This window comes from Canis lupus, chromosome 20 (assembly GCF_048164855.1).
Source record: "Canis lupus baileyi chromosome 20, mCanLup2.hap1, whole genome shotgun sequence".
In the NCBI taxonomy this organism is placed as follows: Eukaryota; Metazoa; Chordata; class Mammalia; order Carnivora; family Canidae; genus Canis; species Canis lupus.
The window spans coordinates 4,836,618-4,855,842 of NC_132857.1; the positions used below are offsets into that span (position 1 = coordinate 4,836,618).

The following is a 19,225-nucleotide window of genomic DNA, read 5'->3' on the forward strand; positions in this document are numbered from 1 at the left end:
TGGCAGCAGGATGCTGAAGTGGGACCAGAGACCAGGGATGGCCGCTCAAGAACAACAAAGAAACCAATGACAGGCTCCTCTGGGATGGGAAGGAAATGGGCCCCTTTCTTTGACTCAGAGACCTGCCTGGCCCAGTGAAGAGAGCAGACCGGCAGATCCAGGGGTCCAGGGCACAAGCCCCCTTCCCCCCGCCAGAGTTCCCTGTGGAAAAGCTGAAGGGAGGGTGGGGGGGGGGGCAGGTTACACCTGAGGATTGATGTTAGGCCTAGAAGCTGTAATGACCTTATCACAGCAATCATTCTAGAACACCCTTCTCTCCCCTCTTCTCCCTTCACATCTGACTGGTTACCTATTGTTCCTCACTGCCAGTGCTTGTTGGAAGAGCTCTGCTGCATCTGCAGGTATAAAAGAATGTGCAACTTTTCCTCCCCTTGAAGTCATTGTCTATATTTAGGTCAGTGATGTGATGAGAGGTGTTGATGTGTTTTGTACCTTGCGCTGAAAATTGCCTCTCTGCTCCGGATCTGGGGGCCCGAGGGGCCCCCGATGGCACTGCCTCCCGAGCCTCCCAGCCCAGGCCGCAGGGTGGGATCTGTCTCCTGCCCCACCCCCAGCCCCCACACCCCCCCAGCCCGGCCTCCCCTCCGTGAGGGTGCCTCACAGAAGGATGAGGGGCAAAGTCGGGAAGTTGCTTTACCCTTTACCTAGAGCCCTGGCCCAGCTCTGCACTGTCCAGGAGAAAACGTGGCCCTTCTAGGTCCTGCCCACGAAGGCCCCAGCCTTCCTGGCGGGCAGGTGTTCAGTCGGGGGAGACAAAGGACATTGCCTCCTTCAGGGCACCAGGAGGCAAGCTAGGAGCCACCCCACCCCAACAGCGCGTCCCTGTCCTCTTCTCATTCTAAAAAAAAGACATTCTGGTCACCCCCCGCCCATTCATACCTCTTTTTTATTTTTTTTAATGGTTGCAATTTTATTATTTATTTTTTAAAGATTTTATTTATTTATTCATGAGAGACACAGAGAGAGAGAGAGAGAGGTAGAGACGCAGGCAGAGGGAGAAGCAGGCTCCACGCAGGGAGCCCGATGTGGGACTTGATCCTGGGACCCCAGGTGGTGCTAAACCACTGAGCCCCCCAGGCCACCCCATACCTCTTTTTTAAAGGGAAGGGGGAGCTTGCACTGAATGGCTCATAATTCTGGTCCAAATTCCTCCCGTCTAGATGGGCTTCATGAATTTGAGAAGCCGACACCAAAGGGAGGAGTGGGGGGGGGGTGCAGGAGGGGCTGCCCAGAGGCTGCCCTGAGGTTGTAGAAGGTGAACTGCTAAGGATGTTGAAGACGCCGGGTCCCTCTGGAAAACCAGGGTCCTCTTTCACTTATTCTGATTGTGCTGCAAGAACTGAAAAGTCGGGACCCGGTTGGAAGGAGTGGGGACCGCACGCTGGGGGGCAGGGGGTAAGGAGAGGGACGCACCCGGGGAGAAGGAGGCATCGGCTGCGCCAGCTCCACAGCTGCAGTGGCCTTGGCTGCGACAAGGTCTCGGTGACCATCCTGCCCAAGAGCTGGAAACTAATGGGGAAGTAGGTTCACCTGTGAGGTCATTTATCCAGCACTCTTGCCCGCTACTTAGGAACTAGTGAAATCAGTGTACATTGGCGACATGAATATTTTGATCAACATCTGTGACCCTTGGATTCAAACCAAGTAGGATGCAAACCTCAGAACTTCTGGCATTTCGGATGCACTGATCTCTGCCAGCCCCTTGCCCTCTTCTAATGGGATAGAAGCTGATGATGTGAGACACCGCGTGCACCATCTGCCCAAGACGTCCCAGTTGATGCCACTCATCCTGGTTTGTGCAAAAAATTCTCTATTTGCCCTAATTCCACCGCTCAGCAACTGGAAGGACCTGAGAGATCCCAGCCTCAGTATTCTTTTATTTTTGCTCTCTGTTCCCTTGCATACTTTCAAGGCCCTTCTTAAACATGTACTGAAAAGAAACGCAGGAGGCATTCTGAGGACAGGAAGCCACTTAAGCAAGGATCTTCTCTCATTTTAGTTAGTGGCGCTATGACCGATGTGTACATTTAACAAAACCCATGAATCAAAACCCAGATCAAAATCGTACACTTGCTTGTATCGCTCCTGAAATAAATACCGAGGTGGGTGTGGGGTGTCAGTGGGCATCATTAGTTAAGTGAAAACAACCCAGGCTACTGCCCCCCAGAGTTTCTGCTTCAGTAAATATTTTACTTCCTCCTCAATTTTACCAAGTGACAGTGATTGTTGGGCAGCGTCAGAGCTAACTGCTCTGTGGATGCCAAGAGGCTTTGGGCCTGAGGGCCCAGGAGGTGGGGGTAAGTATTTCAAATAGATAAATAGGTCTTGGCCTGTGGCCTTATCCGTTGCTTAACTATAATCTAAATTAGGATGGCTAACGAGCATGCATTTATTATTGTTTTTTTATTAATTATTTTTATTTATTTATGATAGTCACACACAGAGAGAGAGAGAGGCAGAGACACAGGCAGAGGGAGAAGCAGGCTCCACGCACCGGGAGCCCGACGTGGGACTTGATCCCGGGTCTCCAGGATTGCGCCCTGGGCCAAAGGCAGGCGCCAAACCGCTGTGCCACCCAGGGATCCCGAGCATGCATTTATTAAACAAATATTTAATGAGCATCTGTTGTGCGCCAACCACTTTTGGTCTAAATGTCTAAAATGTCCGTGTACAAAAAGACTAATGGTGCCTGCCCTCGTGCAGCTCGCATTCTGCTCTAGCAGACTGCTAAGCAGGACATAGAAGTGTAAATTATATCGTGTGTTAGTTGTAAATGCTATGGGAAAAAAAAAGAAAAGAAAAAGTAGAGCAGGGAGGAGGAGGTGTTAAAAGATAAACTGAGGCATATTTTAAAAATGTTTTAAGAGTTTATTTGAGCGAAAGTCAATTCAAATGGGGCAGCACCAAACCAGAAATGGGTAGGAGCGCTCCACAGTCAGAAACTACAGGGAAAGATGCATAGGGAACAGAGAAAAGGCAGAGGCAGAGCAAGGAAATTATTTGATGGGCTATAACTTACCTGCCTTGGGCAGCCCAGGTGGCTCAGCGGTTTAGCGCTGCCTTCAACCCAGAGCCAGATCCTAGAGACCCGGGATCAAGTCCCGCATCGGGCTCCCTGTGTGGAGCCTGCTTCTCCCTCTGCCTGGGTCTCTGTCTGTATCTCTCATGAATAAATAAATAAAATCTTAAAAAAAAAAAAAAAAAAACTTACTTGCCTTACTTGGAAAAGCCCAGTTGGCCATTTATGATTGTTTGTCCTTAGGTTTTGATTTCTCCAGGAGGCACTTAGAGACTTAGGTTTTGGTTTGCTTACTTGGGCTGCCAAGGTATTAGAACCACCTCAGTCTCTTGGCCTCCTTGTTTGATGAACTCAACAGAAGGTAGAGTGAAGGTCCTGGGCAGTGGGTTTATGAGCTGTTGATGCCCTACATCCTGCTCCTGTGCTACTGCCTCCCACCTGAGCGGAGCCTGCACACAAACCCCAAGGACAGGGAAGGTCAGCACTCATGCACACAGCCAAGAGAGGTATGACACAGGTGCCAGTGGCCACCATCCCTTGCCTTTGTCCCACCACTGCCATGGCCGGTGGTGCTCTGCGTGTGTGTCTGTGAAAGAGGGCAAGGGTGGAAGGCGGCCGAAGGATGGTTAAGGTCCTCCGTGGGGGCAGAGGGCTAGCCTCGGCTGTACCAGTTCAGTCCTGAGCTTTTCAGCAGTGGTTCATCATGTCACCTGCGGTGTGAAACTTAACCTGTTCCCCGTGCTGGTCATAATCATGGAATCGCGAGGTACAGGTGTTAAAATGTGACTGACCTGGATGATGAGGAATCACTTAGTGATGTTCTCAGAAGGAGTTAGGCAGCATTATGAATTTCTTAACACCCAGGGACATCCCAGACACAAAACTACAAAATATCCAAGTTTCCCCCTACGTTTAGTCCATTTTATTCATTTTAAAACTCTGTGGTTTTTTTTTTTGTTTTGTTTTGTTTTTTTTTTTTGTTTTTTTTTTTTGTTTTTTTTTTGTCCCTGCCTGCATGTGTTCTACACCTGCAGCTAAACAGGAAGGATCGAGGCACAGATCTGTACACCCACGCCCCTGCCTGATTTTCGAGCACTTTGGGGAGAGAGAGTAGGCAACCATTTCTTCTGTTCCTCAGAGTCAGGGCTGTGCTTCCTGCATCGCTCTGAAGATGATGGCATCAAGTTGGTTGAAAAGCGAAGCAGATAAGAGTTCTGATTATTCTTTCCCACTCCTTACTTGGAACTGGAATTAGGATTTGTAGCTTCCTGCCTGGTTCGGGTTTAGATGTGGAGCGGATCACTGAAGTGGGCCCGTAACTCACCCCCCTCCCCTTGCAGGCAGCCATCCTACCGAGGCCCTGATGTCTGTGTGCACTTCTGCAGCTGCTTCCTTTTTGTTTGTGGTCAGCAAAAGGAAGGAATGGATTCTAAGGGAGCCCACTTTCCGATGGAGCAGATGCTGTGCTCTAAGTGTGGAGAACCTTTCCCCGGGCCGAAAAGCCCTGCCCATAGGTCTAGGACCAATAAGGGCACTCCTGAGACTCGAAAGCATGACGCCTGATTCTTCCTTCCACATACCTGTTACCCAAAGAAGCGAAGTGGGGCTGGTAAGAGGCCTGAGGCCCAGGACGCACACTAGAAAGTCAGCACCAGGGCGCCTGGGTGGCTCAGTCGCTTAAGTGTCTTGACTCTCAATTTCAGCTCAGGTCATGATCTCAGGGTGGTGGGATTGAGCCCTGCATCAGGCTCCACACTCAACATGGGATCTGCTTGTTTCTCTTGCTCTGCTCTTCCTTCTGCTCAGATATTCTCTCTCTCTCTCTCAAAGAATAAATAAAATCTTAAAAAAATAATAAAATAAAGGAAAAAAAGAAAGAAAATCGGCACCAAGTACAGAGTGGGAGGCGCTAGTCTCCTGGAGCCCTTGCCTCTGAGACCGCTACTGCCTTGTTTGCCACCATAATGGTGATGATGATGATAATGATGATCTTGACTCTCAACTGCCTTACCAACACAGAGGGCTAAGAAAGCTGTGTGAAGTTTAGAAACTTCTGGTCCCAATTAGATGGCTTATTTCCGGTTTCATTTAATCTCCAAATATTAAAGTTCCATAGACAATGGTGAACTTGGAATTAATAATTTTTTTAAAAAAATAAGTACTTCCCGGAAGCGTACACTTGGGACTGTGATAAGTGTTTTATCCCACTTCATCCTCACACATCCTTCAAATTTAGGCCGTATTATCTGATGTAGGAAAAGACGTTAGTGTTTGCAGCCAATGGCCAAGAAAGAATTCTTGAGATGTCTTTGAAGCAAAAAGGTAGTTTTATTAAAGCACGGGGACAGGACCCATGGGCAGAAAGAACTGCACCAGGATCATGAGGAATGGCCCATTATATACTTTCGAGTTGAGAGGGGGTCAGGGATTGCAGAAGTCTCCAAGGAATTTTGGAAGCAAGGTTTCCAGGACCTTGAGGGGGCCAGCTATTGTTGGGAAAGAGTCATTTTTTGCTGTCTAATAAAACCTGAGTCATGAAACCCCTCAGACGTATATCGATGGGTCATATGCTTGGGGTTGACTGCCAACACATATCTTGGGGGTAGAGATAAAGGAAGTTGCCAAAGGAATTTTTATATGTTAAAGTAGACTCGCAGGATCCTGGGGGTTGGGCTAAGATTGCCTTCTGCCCTTTGCAAAGTATTAACATCGAGAGAGTTGAGTCCCTAGAGGGAGGTCACTCTGCCTGTTTCAAGGACTTGTCAATGGGCTGTAGATAGTAAGGAGATTTAATAATTTCTCTTCTGCCTTGGTTTCCCACATCCTTATCCACATTCCACAGAGGAGAAAAATGAGCCTGACCCAAAGTTACCCAGCTACCAGGGTACAGAGTCAGGCTTTGAACTCAGAAATGGCACATTCTAACAGCCAGGTCAGGTTCCCCGACTCCTTGCTCTCAGCCTCTGCTGTTGCTCTGGGTGATGGGTGGCGGAAAGACAGGCCTTGCAGCAGGACCTCGAGCTTCCTGAGATTAGCTTGTTGCCTAATACATGTGTTTCACAACCTTTGCAATTGATAGTTCATCTAATTAACTTAAAGTGAAGCTCAGTGATCAGCTCCATTCAGGCAAACAAAATAATCCATTCTGATAATGATAACAATAGATTTACTTTGATAACAGAAATTGCTGCTTCCAGTCAATTTGATAATGGGTTTTCTCATAGAAACCTTCAAGCAGTGTCACCAAACATTTCACACATGGGAAATAGGCATAGAACAATTTAGCAGTCTGTGTGGAGAAGTCCCCAAAGGTACTCCTGTCCCCTGGCCCAGCGACTATGCTTAAGGAAATTTATCTTACGAACACGATCAGAAATGAGATGAAGGAAAAAAATTGTAAATATATGTAATTTTGCATTATTATAACAGTGTTATTTAGTGGTAAAAAAATTTACAAAAAATAACTATATATTTCATAAAATCCACTAAGAACAAGAGTATTCTTTTAAAAAAATAAAAAATAAAAATTCAACAGAAAAAAAAATAACTATATGACCAAGAGTAGAGGACTAGTTAAATTATGGTACACTCAACTGAAGGAATATTTCAAAGATATTGAAGTATTTTATTTTTTTTTCTATTGAAGTATTTTAGAAGAGTGCTTAAGAACATGGGGAATGTCCATGATATAAGTGAAAATATGCAGAACATAAAACATATGAAGCCAGTGTTTTAAGGAGACCGAGAATATAAACAATTTGAGAGTGGATTTTTGATTTAGTGAAATGGAGAATAAGGTTCTGTTGGGTTGGGTTTTTTGTTTTTTTTTCCATCACTGAAACCAGAGTAGAACTTTTCAGAATAACCTAGAGAAAATTGTAATAATGGAAGAGATACTTTCTCTCATCAGCCCAAGTTCCAGTGAAATGAGTGGTAGGATAGCTCAGCATCAGTCTTGAAATGACTTCATGCTTCTCTTCAATTTCCTTCTTTTCTTTAAAACACATGTAACGCATAGTCACAGTCTAATACAAGCCGATATTTTTTGCAGTTTCATGTTCCTTCAGAAGCAGTCTCTTTCAAAGAGCAGCAGAGGTCTCTGTGCCACTTGTGTAACAGCCACTTCATTGCCAGGATCTTCAAATAAGTTGGTCAAGGGGCTGACAGACATTTTCCTGAATGGAAAAATGCCATGTCGGAGATTTGCACTGCTGACCTGAATGCACGCGTCATATCTGCCACCCTCTCTCGTGGCAGCCCTGTGGATGGAAACAAGGTCATTTCTTCATTATACTAGAGGTGAATGAGAGGGAGAAAGTTAGGGTATTGGAGTGCTGAGCACAGCACCATTGCCCAAATGAGAAAGTCCAAGTCATCAAAATACTGTCTTACCAGAGGATTTGGAGCAGAAGAAAATGAGCAGATTGCTCAACATGTAGGAAAACAGCTGAAAATGAGGACTGTGTGTGTTCCCTGATTTTGACATAAAGTATAAAAGGTGAACATGCAGAATCGGTTTAAGAAGCTCTTCAAACCTCAGTAGGATTGGAGTGGAGAAAAATCTGAGTCAAGAATGTGTAAGAAAGCCACCTAATTCTATCTAGCTACTCATTCTAATCGCACTTTCCTAATAAATCATATCCCTGAGAACACTTGGGTGCTTAGAAATAGTCATGACTACTTGTGACCACTTACTTGTTGGCAGTGTAGCCCAAGTGGAAGAAATTGCCCTAAAAGATGTGGAAGCAAATGGAGGGCTAGGCTTGCAAACCCAGCCAGCCAGTCAGATGACTGTGGACATCATGCCTGTCTTCCCCAAGCCAAACCTGAGAAAAAAATGACAAGATAAAATATTGAACAGTTTCATATAGAGGATACAGTTGGAACCGTGTTACCTCCATTTTACCTATAGAGCAAAATGCTAACTTCTCAGCATTACATTCAAAATTATATATGATCTGACCCCAAATACCTTCCCAGCTTCCTCTCCCTCTCACTACGTCCCTCATCTCTGCAGGCACACTGTTCTTTTCTCTTTCCTCTAAGTGAGCCATGCACTTCAGGGAGTCAGAGCCTCAGCCAATTATGTTCCTGAGGCCTGGAATGGCCTGAAACACTCTGCTTCTCTGCTCATCAAGATCACACTCTACTTTCCAGGTCGAACCGGACACCACCTCACTCAGAAATGATCTTGACCTTCCTTGCCTTTCCTGTAGGTTTTTATAGGTGCCCTCATAATGTTTATTTCACTCTGCCTTACACTCTAGTTGGTTATTTATGTTTCTCTCCCCCCTTAAGATTGTTAACCAATCTGGAAATGCCTCCCATGCCAAGCCAAATGACTGCATGCAGTAGTCACTTAATGCATGTTTGCTGAATTCATTAAAATACAAGATAGTATATAAATACTAAGGTGTTTGATAGAGATCACATGTGCAACTGTGTTTTCCTGACCAAAAAAAAATTTCTGTGCTGTCTTGGGGCAGAGTATTTTAAATGAGACTAGTCCTAAAAGACCCAGATTACGAAGACTACTGTAATACCAACCCATAATGATAGCTAACATTTTTGAGTATTTGCTACATTCTAGGCATTGCACTAAATTATTTCCACATAATATCCCTTTTGATCATCCCAACGACCTTATGAGGTGTAAGTACTATTATTATATCTGTATTTTAGCAATAGGAAGCCAAGACTTGGAGGAGCCTCTTCACCAGGAAACCTGAGAGCCGCTGCAGAGCTTCTCTCTTTCTCACCTTGGAGGCGGCCCTCGTTGCTGGTGGTGGCCAGCATTCGTGCAGGACAGCCGGGTACCTGCTTATTTCTGTCACAAGGAAGTGGGCCTCGCAATGGGCGCTAGTATCTTTTGTAAACCATTTCTCTGGTTCTGACACATTTTCACCAATTATCCCTGGTCTTTAACAGTATTTGGTGATTTTCTTATTCCAGGGAAGCTTTAGAATATATCAACTTCTTGTAAATAAAATAGTCATACATAGGAAGCATATTAGGGTTCTCTAGAGAAAAGAACCGATAAGATATATATATATATACCATACATACCAGAGGAGATTTATTATAGGAATTGGCTCACATGATTACAGAGGCCAAGAAGTCCCACAGTCTGCTTGCTCTCTGCAGGCTGGAGAACCAGGAAAGCTGGTGGTATATAATTCAGTCCGAACCTGAAGGCCTGAGAATCGAGGGACGGGTGATCTAAGTCTCAGTCCGAGTCCAAGGCCTGAGAACCAGGAGTGCCAAAGTCCACAAGCAGGAGACGTGGACGTACCAGCTCAAGCAAAGAGCAAATTGGCCTTAACTGCACCTTTTCATTCTGTTCAGGCCCTCAGTGGACTGGATGATGCCCACCTGACTTGACGAGAGGGATCTTCTTTACTCGGTCTGCTGTATTTTCAAATGTTCATCTCTTCTAGAAACACCCTCATAGACACACCCAGAAATAATGTTTTACCACCTATCTGGGCATCACGAAGCTCTGTCCACTTGACACATAAAATTAACCTTCAAAAGAAGGAACAGCGCTATGCCTTCCGTTAACTAGAGCAAACATTATATAAGGGATTAGTCCACATTTAGCGAATGTTTATTGAGCACACACTATGGGCCAGGTAGAAGCTGGGGACAGAATGCTGAACAAAACAGAGATGGTCCTCAACCTCACGCATAGGGGTCTAACACAGAGACAGACCTTAGTGAAATAATCACACAGATACATAATTACAGGATGAGGGCCAGTGCTGGGAAGGGAATGTATAGATGGCCCTGAGCACGTATAGGCTAGCAAGGGTGGAAGACTAGTCAGGGAAGACTTCTCAGAGATCTAGAAAAGCAAAAGAAGGTCGCTAGGGTGGCGATTCTCAAAGTGTAGTTCCAGGACCAGCAGCATCAGCATCACCTGGAAGCTTGCTTATTAGAATTGCAATTAATTAGGCACCCCAGACCCACTGAATCAAAGGCCGAGCGATTGGGGTTTAACCACCCGTGCAGGTAATTGTGATGGACTCTGAAGTTTGAGAACCACTGCACCAGCAGACCGGGCACCCAGCGTGGAGCATCCCAGCTAGAAGAAATAGTGTCGTGAGCCCCCAAGGCTGGGAGAGAGATGGCAAGCTTGCCAGGAGAGCAAGTGGAATCGCCAGAAGGCTCCACCCTAGTGGGGTGGCTGGAGGCTGGGAGATACACCTGGGTCAGATCGCATCAGGGTCCGGGGGAAAGATTCTCCCCACTGTCCTAAAAGCCATGGGAAGCCACTGAAGAGTTTCAAGTAGGCGTGCAGTATGATCACATGTCCATTTTGAAGACGTCCCCCTGACCACAACGTAGAGCTGAGTAGACTTCAGTCCTCTAGTTTGAAAACTGCCAGGATAGAGTGGGAGGCTACTGGAACAAAGCGAAGTGAGTGGGGTGGAGACACCCTGGGGAGGTGACAGTGAAAGGGCTTTGACCGTATTTCAAACTTGGGATCGAGGGAGAAAGATGCATCAGGGCGGAGCCTACCTTTCTGGGCTGCGAAAACTTGATTGGCGGCGGTGGTTCCAGTCCCTGAGATACAGAGTGTAGAGATCACGTATTTCACTTGGATTGTACTGAATTTGAGAAACCTTTGAGATAGGAAGTAGACCTTCATCGAAACTGGATGGATGAAAGCCAGGGAGAAGAACAATTCCTGTGGTAACTGCATGAGCCAAAGCTTGGAGATGGAGATGAGTTTTTTGATGTTTGCTTGCCCATTTTATTGTTTTATTTATGGATTCATTCATCGATCCATTCATTCACTCTGCCCATTGCACCCTTACCCTCCGAAGAACTTGGAAACATTACAAGGACAGAGGAAGATTAGTGGTAGGCGGGTTGGGACTGGCTGTGGCGGATCTTGAATTCCAAGCTGGCAACTTTGGATAACCACGGAAGGCAGGCCGCGTATGTTCGGGCAGGATGGGCCTAGCGGTGTGTGATACGCAGGCAAGAAACTAGAGGGAGAAGGACCATCACGCGGTAACTGAAGATGCCCGCAGGCTACCCCATGGTCCTATAAGGTTGTAAGTGTAACCCAAGGTTGCCATGAGGGGTTGACAGTCAGATCCACGTACATTCATTCATTATCTTCCGCACACAAGGCTACAGATTTTTGACCTATTTAGATTTGGGACTAGGAAAAGATAAACTCTGAGAGTAGGAAACTAGGTCTTTTTCCTGTTTCAGTTTCTCATAACCCAGCAGAGGGAAAGTATCTTAATGGAAGCTAATGTTAATTATTAGAAGTGAAAGACGCACACACAGTAGGCACCCCAGAAGATCTATGGCCTCGAACTGGATTGACGTCATCGGGGTAGTGAGAGAAGATGCAGCTCAGGGCAGGACTCCTCCAGGAGAGAGGGGAGAGGGATGGGGGCCTTTGCATGAGAATTAGGACCTGGGTGACCCCCATCTGTTCCTCCTTTCCTCCCTCCCTCCCCCACCGCTGCCATGGCGACAAGTCTGGAATCACAGTAAGCCTTATACCCCAGAGAAAACAATGCTCTGTTTGAACGGTGCAAGTTGGCCTCCGCGGCTGGGGTGTGCAGGCCCCATCCCCCACGTCCAGGGCATTCTTACAAAAGGCAGCTTTTACCAGAGGGTCAGTGGCACCACCGCTCATCGATTTGAGCCCATTTCATCCCTCAGCCCTTTCTACTTGTTTTCTACTTGTTTGTTTTTGAACCCACACCACCGTCTCAGTGCTGTTGGTCTTGTCTTGGCGTGACGTTCCCAAGGTGGCCTTCTGCATCCCCTCTGCTCAGCCCCCCCCCCCCCCCCCCAGGAGCGTGCTGCTTTCTTTCTTGTGTCTTCTTGTCACTGCTGTTGACTCACCAGGCTGGGGCTGCTGGAGCTAAACTGAATTAGCAACAATGCAATCAACATCTCTATTTTTATCCTTTCTTCCCCCCCCCCCCCCCCCCGCCCCCCACCCTCTCTCCCCTCCTGAGTGACTCACCATTTCTGGGTCTCAGAGCTTGGCAGTCTTAAAAGAATTATATTGGGGCTGAGGTGACTATATGCACAGATGTGATATTTCTACCATTGGATACAATGAGTATTTTCCCTTTTTTTTCCCAGTGGCACAAAGGTTCAAACATTGTAAGTATTATTTATTATGCTCATCGTCATCCTTATTGTTGCTGTGTTACTGCTCCAACTGCTGTTTATCTCCTGAGGTCTGAGATGAATTGTAGGCAAGGAAGGAAGTCCTGACCTGATTTCTGAAACTCATCTTCAGAGAAAACTTCAGTTTTGAACGGAAACTTCTAACCTTATCCCAGTTGAATTCTGGAATCCACATAAAGCATATACCAAACAGAATACTACCTGTAAAAAAAATTTTTTAAAAATGTGCCATTGATGCAAAATATCTTTTCTTACCTAGGCCTCCGGGTGCTGATAATTATATTAATTGTGTACTTTACAGAGATAGATTTAAATTAAGAGCCTGGGGTTTTGGAATCCCCCTCTGCCACTTACCACCCATAATCTTGGGCTAGTTACTTTATTTCTTTAGGTCTTTATTTCCCCTTCTCTAAGATAGAGACTTTTACCTCTCAGCCGTACATCATAGTATGCATCTTGTAGAACTGTTTTGAGAATTACTTAAGTTAATATTTATAACATGCTTAAAATAGTGTCTAGCACAGGGCCGCCCGGGTGGCTCAGCGGTTTAGCACCTCCCTTCGGCCCAGGCCGTGACCCCGGGGGTCCCAGGATGGAGACCCACGTCGGGCTCCCCGCAGGGAGCCTGCTTCTCCCTCCGCCCATGTCTCTGCCTCTCTCTTTCTGGGTCTCTCATGAGTAAATAAATAAAATCTTAAAAAAAAATAGTGTCTAGCACATAATAAGCTCTCAATAAATATTGGCTGTGATTATTCAACAGGTCTTATTGTCTGTTCTGAGAGAAATGATTCAGTCCTCAAATGAATTTTATTTTAATAAGTACAGTGCACCTCGGGATGTTATCATCTCTTGTTTCTTTTTTTTTCCCCCTTAAAGATTTTACTTATCTATTCATGAGAGACCCAGAGAGAGAGAGGCAGACACACGGTCAGAGGGAGAAGCAAGCTCCATGCGGGGAGGCCAACGGGGGACTCAATCCCGGGACCCGGGGTCAGGCCCTGAGCCCAAGGCAGATGCTCAGCTGCTGAGCCCCCCAGGTGTCCCGTCTTCCCCTTGTTTCTGAATGTACAAGCCATCCATTTAATGGACACCTGAGTGAACACTAAGTTATAGAACGGACCTCTTTGTCTTTTGTTCAAAAGTAGAGCTTTCTCGCTTTCCAGTCTGTCTTTCACATAGCCAGAATTTGAGTCTCCTTTCATCAGAGTTAGTTTTGACTCTCATGTAATTTTATTTCTTCTTCTTCTCTTCCTGCTTCTCATATTTTACATGCAGTGACTTTTCCTTGACTTATCTAATGCTACCTTATTAGATGGTAAACCTTTTTTTTTTTTGAATAGGTAGCATTTTTAAAAATATTTTATTTGAGAAAGAGAGAAAGAGAGAGAGCACGCATGAGCAGGAGAGGGGCAGAGAGAGAGGGAGAAGCAGACTCTCCACTGAGCAGGGAGCCTGATTGGGGCGGGGGGGGGGGGGCTCCATCCTGGGACCTTGGGATCGTGACCTGAGCTGCAGGCAATTGCTTAACCAACTGAGCCACCCAGGCACCCCAGCCTAACAATATTTTAGCTGTTTCTTCTGCTACGAACCTCTGTATTTTTAATAACATGTTTTTCCAGTTATCTCTTGATTATCATATTTTAGATGTATTACCTGTTGACTGTTACCTGTTGACTCCTTACCACAGAAAATATGGATTCAGCTCACTTACCCCTTCTACCTCTCAGACATGCTTCTTCTCCTTGTTCCCAAATATTTGTTGTATCACAACTCTTGGTGAAATCCGTACTCTGTGTGTGTGTGTGTGTGTGTGTGTGTGTGTGTGTGTGTGTAGTAGGGCAGATGAATGTTCACAGCTGAGCCAGATGGTGGGCTTTGACTACATTTATATCTTGCACATCATTTGCTTTTCCTGAGGTTATTGGCTGTATTGCTTTGTTCGCTTGCTTAGTCCTTGAAGTTCCTGTTCTTCAGCCATTCACAGAATCTTCCTCAGCAGTACAAATCTCCTCTCAGTACCTTTGCAAACAAAGGTCACCAGTCCATTTCTTCATGGACTTATTCCCCCAGAGTTCCCCATCTTTCTGCTCCCACCCAGGTTGGTGCTACAACGGCTGCAGAGCTGGTTTCCTGAGCCTTCTCTCCGCCTGGTTCCTCTGTCAGGTCCCCTGTTCACGGAAGCCACGTCTTCTTCTCCAGCTTCATTAATCCTCATTTTAGTGGAATGTAGCCTCTGACAACTGCCTGAGAACTCCCGAATTGACATGACAGGTAGATGTCTGAGGTCTCACCTGTATGGAAATAGCTTTGTTCTTCCCTCATATCTGACCGAATATAGCATCCGTAGGCCATGAATACCTCTCAGGAGGAATTTTGAGCACTTAATGCATTTTCTTCTGGCTTCCCAAGGGTTGCGGCCCAAATGCCCATTGTTGTTTTAATTCCCACCCTTTGGAAACTTGGAGGATCTTTTGAAATTCTTGGCTTTCTGAAGTTTCGCAGTGATGTATCACAGTATGGTCTGTTTTGTAATCCTTGTTCAGGGAATTTTCTAGGCCTTTTCAATATGGAAGTTCATATTGAACTTCAGTTGTGCAAAATTTTCTTATGTGATTTCTTTGATGATATCCTCTACTCTGTTTTCTGTCTTTCTGGAATTCATGTTATTTGGTTGCTGTACCTTCTGAACTGATCCCCCATTTTTTGTATCTTTTTCTCTTCTAGTTTCCATCTTTTTGATGTTTGTTCTGCTTTCCTAAGGATTTCTTGATATTACCTTCCCAGCCTTTAGTTTATTATTTCTACTACCATATTTTTAATTTATAAAAGTTTTGTTTTTGCTTTTATGGTCCTGTTCATAATTTATAGGTTCAGTTAATTTTCTTTCTGGTACTAATGATTTTTTTAAAGCATTCTCCTGTTGCCTTTATTTTCTGTTTTCTATTTGTTTGTTTGGATTCTGCATTTTGTGTTAAAGGCTTTCGTCATACCTATGCATTCAATGTTAAGAGGAAGATAGCAGTGTAACTGGGAGTCCTATGTTTATATGTGAGGACTTCCAAGTGGTGGTGATTGGCCTGGAACCCAGCCATGGGGCATCCAAAATCTATTAGTCATTATCATAGACTGGTTAATTTCCCTAGGGAGGACCCTACTGATCTTCTGTTTAGGAGATACAAGCTAAGTGGAGGAAGGGTTTGGAATGGAGTAGGGTTATCTCACCACTGACTTGTAGATTTCCACTTAATTCCCCTGTTTCCAGTATAGCATGCCGCTGTCAGCTGTGCCTTGTGGCCATATGCCAAGTCCCTCTGCTTCCACTTATTGAAAGGAAACCTTTTCTGGGTAGAGAAAGTACAGTGGTATAGCCACGCACAGAAGGGTCTCAGTGTCAACCCTTCTTAAACAGACCTTTAACCAACACCCCTGGTTTTTAGCCCCATCTTCACCCTATCATAAGAGGTATCTGGTGCCTCCAATAGTGTTTGCCACACAAAGTATACAGCCCTGAGCTTTTTAAGGTTCTTAACATACATTGTCTTCCTTCTCTTTGGCTTTTCCAACATTGAAAGTTCAGATTTCAGCTTTTCCTGCTAGGCTAAATTAGTTACCACTCATTCATCAGCTTTCCAGTTTCCAAAATTATGTTGACATCTCATATCTGCTTTTGGCTTCTTTCCTATCCTCTTTATGTAGAGCCTTGTGTTTTCTTTAAAAAAATCTCTCTTTCTCTCTCTCTCTTTCTTTTTTTTTTTTTTTTTTTTTGTCATTTTTGTGGAAGGTAAGTAAGGTAGAAAAGGAGAGGAGATAAACATGTATTCAATCTGCCATGCTGAACTGCAATTTGCGAACCAACCCTTTGTTTCTAAAAGATACACTGTTTTTCTCTGCATCAAAATAAAACTGTCTGGGTTACCAGGCAAGCCCCTCATCTTGGAATATTTCCACTTGGGGCTGCCGCAGTGATGTGGCTCTGCATCAGAATACCCCTAACGAATGCAGTGTGATCTAGAGCTATCCCAAGTGATATAAGTCAGATTCTTCTGGCTTCCCAGTAAGTAGCCTAAAACTCATGGAAGATAAGAACCAATCAGTTCCGTAGATCCTGGACTAAGATCTGGCCCCAAACTCCAGAAAAGCCCAAGGAACTAGAACTATCTAAGCTATGAGTCTCAGTATGAGCCACAGAAATTATGCCATACTCATCCCTTAGTCTAAGGCTTTTCTAGACTGTTGGCGCTCTGAAACACAGTATATCATGATCCAGTAGTAGATTAAATGTCGTGTTATGACCAAGGTCCTTGGGTATATTTGAATTAGGTTTCAATTTCAGCCCTACCCCTTAATAGAATGTTGGTTGTCTATGTAAAAGAGGCATTAGACAATAAAAAATATATTTCCTTTTTTTCATGTAATAAACCAGAATAGGCAAGTCAGAAGAAATGCAACTGATCTTTGATGTCAGATACTTCTCTGTTTTTCCTTCATCTGTTTCTCTTATCCTCATATTTATTGTCTTCTCAAGGTCCTAAGATAGAATCTCTACCACTTGCCTAACATCTGCACTTCAGGTTCCAGGAAAAAGAAAAAAGGGACAAGGAGAGGGGGCAGGGCCAATCACAGATTCCCAGTATACTTTACATTCATCTCATTGGCCAGCACTGCATTCCATGGCCACCTCTAGACTGGGAATCTCCCCTCCAGTACAACAATCAGGATTCTAATGAAGAAAGAAAGAGGAGTATTCATTCACTAGACAGCTAATAGTGCCTGCCACACTAGGTGTACTTCCTTGAGCAAGTTATTTAGTCTCACTTAGCATCAGTAACCTTATTTGCACAGTCAGAATAAAAACACTTACCTGATGGAGTCACAATGCAAAATAAAGGAGAAAATGTGTATAAGGCATATAGCACCATAGCAAACACATAACATGCCCTCCATACGTGTGGCTTCCTTCGCTGTGATCCCTAACATCGGTCTGCTTCTGAGCATGCCACAGTGTCAGAAAGTGCTGTGAAGACCACAGATGTATGTTACTTGATAAAAAATTAAGTTTGTTTTGAGCATTATACAACACCTAATGGCAGAGCATTAGTAAAAATGAGATTTGGGAATCACAAGTCAAAAAATGTACTGGATGTAAGAATGTCTGAATATAAGACACAGAGCATATGACTATAAAGATGATTTTACAGTCCATGTATTTTATTATAATCCTTAATCTTCCTTTATATTTCTTGCCTTTATAGCTATCCCACCCATCAACCTCTTTTGACCACACTCTTCCCTTGATCTCTTGAGAGCTCCTTTAATTTGTATTTATTATTATTTATCTACAAAGCTTTATTATGCAGTCACTAGACCATCATTTTGTGTGTGTGTGTATGTGTGTGTGTGTGTTTCTTTAATCAACCCCAGTGACTGACTGCCCCTTTGCTCCCTCCACACAAAGCAAAGCTGTGTGAAGCCCTTATAAACGGGGTTGGGTCAGGGAGGTGGGGAAGCTAATGTGAGGGGAGGGTTGTGGCCAGCCAAGCCACAACTGAGGATTTATGAAAATTGCAATGGTCTATTAGAGTTGGGGCGTCAGAGGGTGAGAACACATATGGTTTCTGTGTTTTTATGTCCATGGAATTTTCCTGTCTGTATATACGATGGAGTGCTTTGTGCCCTGCCTTGTTTCACGCCCCATGCCCTGTGACCTAACATGTGCCAGTGCACACGGTCTAACAGGGGACAGGGACCAGGGTCACATTTAATAACCTAAACTGGAAGGCACCTCCGTTTTCCTGTCCCCAGCGAAGTGAGCACCAGTGACAGAGGGAAGAGGTGTGGTGGTGTGGCTGTTTCTGTACAGCGAAAAAAGAAACCCTATTCCAATCTCGCACGAGCCATGCTGCCTTCTAAAATCAGCATCCAGGAACACATCTTCTTAAGATAAATACAGAAGGGAAAAGAAAGAAACCTCTCCCATTTATAAATGTTTTCTTTCCTTCGTGGCCTTTCTCTAGCTGGTCTCTGCCTACATTGAGTTCTGGCTCTCTGTGGAGAAACCCAATGCCACAGTCTAAAGGAGAAGCTCTTTCACGGAAAAAACAAAAGGCAGCTGTCACTTTAATCCCAAACTCCCTGATAACATTCCAGCAGAGTTCCTTTTTCTGGAGATGAAATAAGAACCCTGGCAGGCCCTCTTGACTGGCCACATAAATCATTTGTAGTAATTGCTCTGAGAGAGGAGTGCCTCTCGGGCTCTGCAGTTGGGGGGGGGGGGGGATCACACACCGACATATCCTCCCTCTCTCTCTCTCTCTCTACCCCTCTCTCTCTCCCTCCCTCTATCTCAGACACACACGCGCCATCGCCTCTAGCTTGTCCCACACGTGTGCACCCACATGGACACCCCCGCTTCTCAGGAGTCGCTCACACTGGGGTGGGCTCAGTGAGCCATATTAAAAAAAAAAAAAAAGAGCATGGCAGAGAATAATGAATAGTCAGTTTTATGTTTCCTTCTCTTTGAGCTGGAGCCAATTTAAATTCTTCTGGAGTAGAGTTTGGGAGGGGTTATTGGGAGGGTTGACAGGAAAAGTGGGAGGGAGAGAACACAAAGGTAAGAGGGGGATGGTTATGATTTGGCTTTGTTAGGCTGCTCCATCGCTGTGCATTCTATGATGTGTCACCTGCTTCCTCCTTTTTGCCTTTTCTGGTGAGAACTGAGATGTGGTCATAAAAATCCCCCACACTGTGATCTGGGAGCTGCTGCTGAGGCTTGGCAGTTCACTAAGGACCGAACTCTCAAAAGCCACAAAGCTATAATATCCCTTCCCCTCTGTGGCCAATAAAGATGGTGATAATCAAATAACGGCTTAGAAGTGGTGTGGCGCCTGCAGCGGTTGGCCACAGGCCCGTGATATACACCCTTCTCTTGTACCCTGATGTATGTTCATTGAAAACGCTGAGGCCACCAGGATAGGGGTG

The 19,225-nt window shown here is 45.1% G+C and overlaps 1 protein-coding gene and 1 long non-coding RNA gene across 8 annotated transcripts in view; one reads left to right on the forward strand and one right to left on the reverse strand.

Annotated features, from left to right (window-relative positions):
- Positions 1–19,225, forward strand: part of MAML3 (mastermind like transcriptional coactivator 3) — a 472,489-nt gene that overhangs the window by 362,726 nt on the left and 90,538 nt on the right. The gene's annotated exons all lie outside the window — the stretch shown is intronic.
- LOC140611625 (uncharacterized) lies at positions 6,662–11,552 on the reverse strand. The gene is made up of 3 exons (XR_012012721.1): positions 10,601–11,552; positions 7,775–7,905; positions 6,662–7,338 (listed from the first exon to the last, which is right to left on the reverse strand). It is a non-coding gene; the product is annotated as an uncharacterized lncRNA (long non-coding RNA).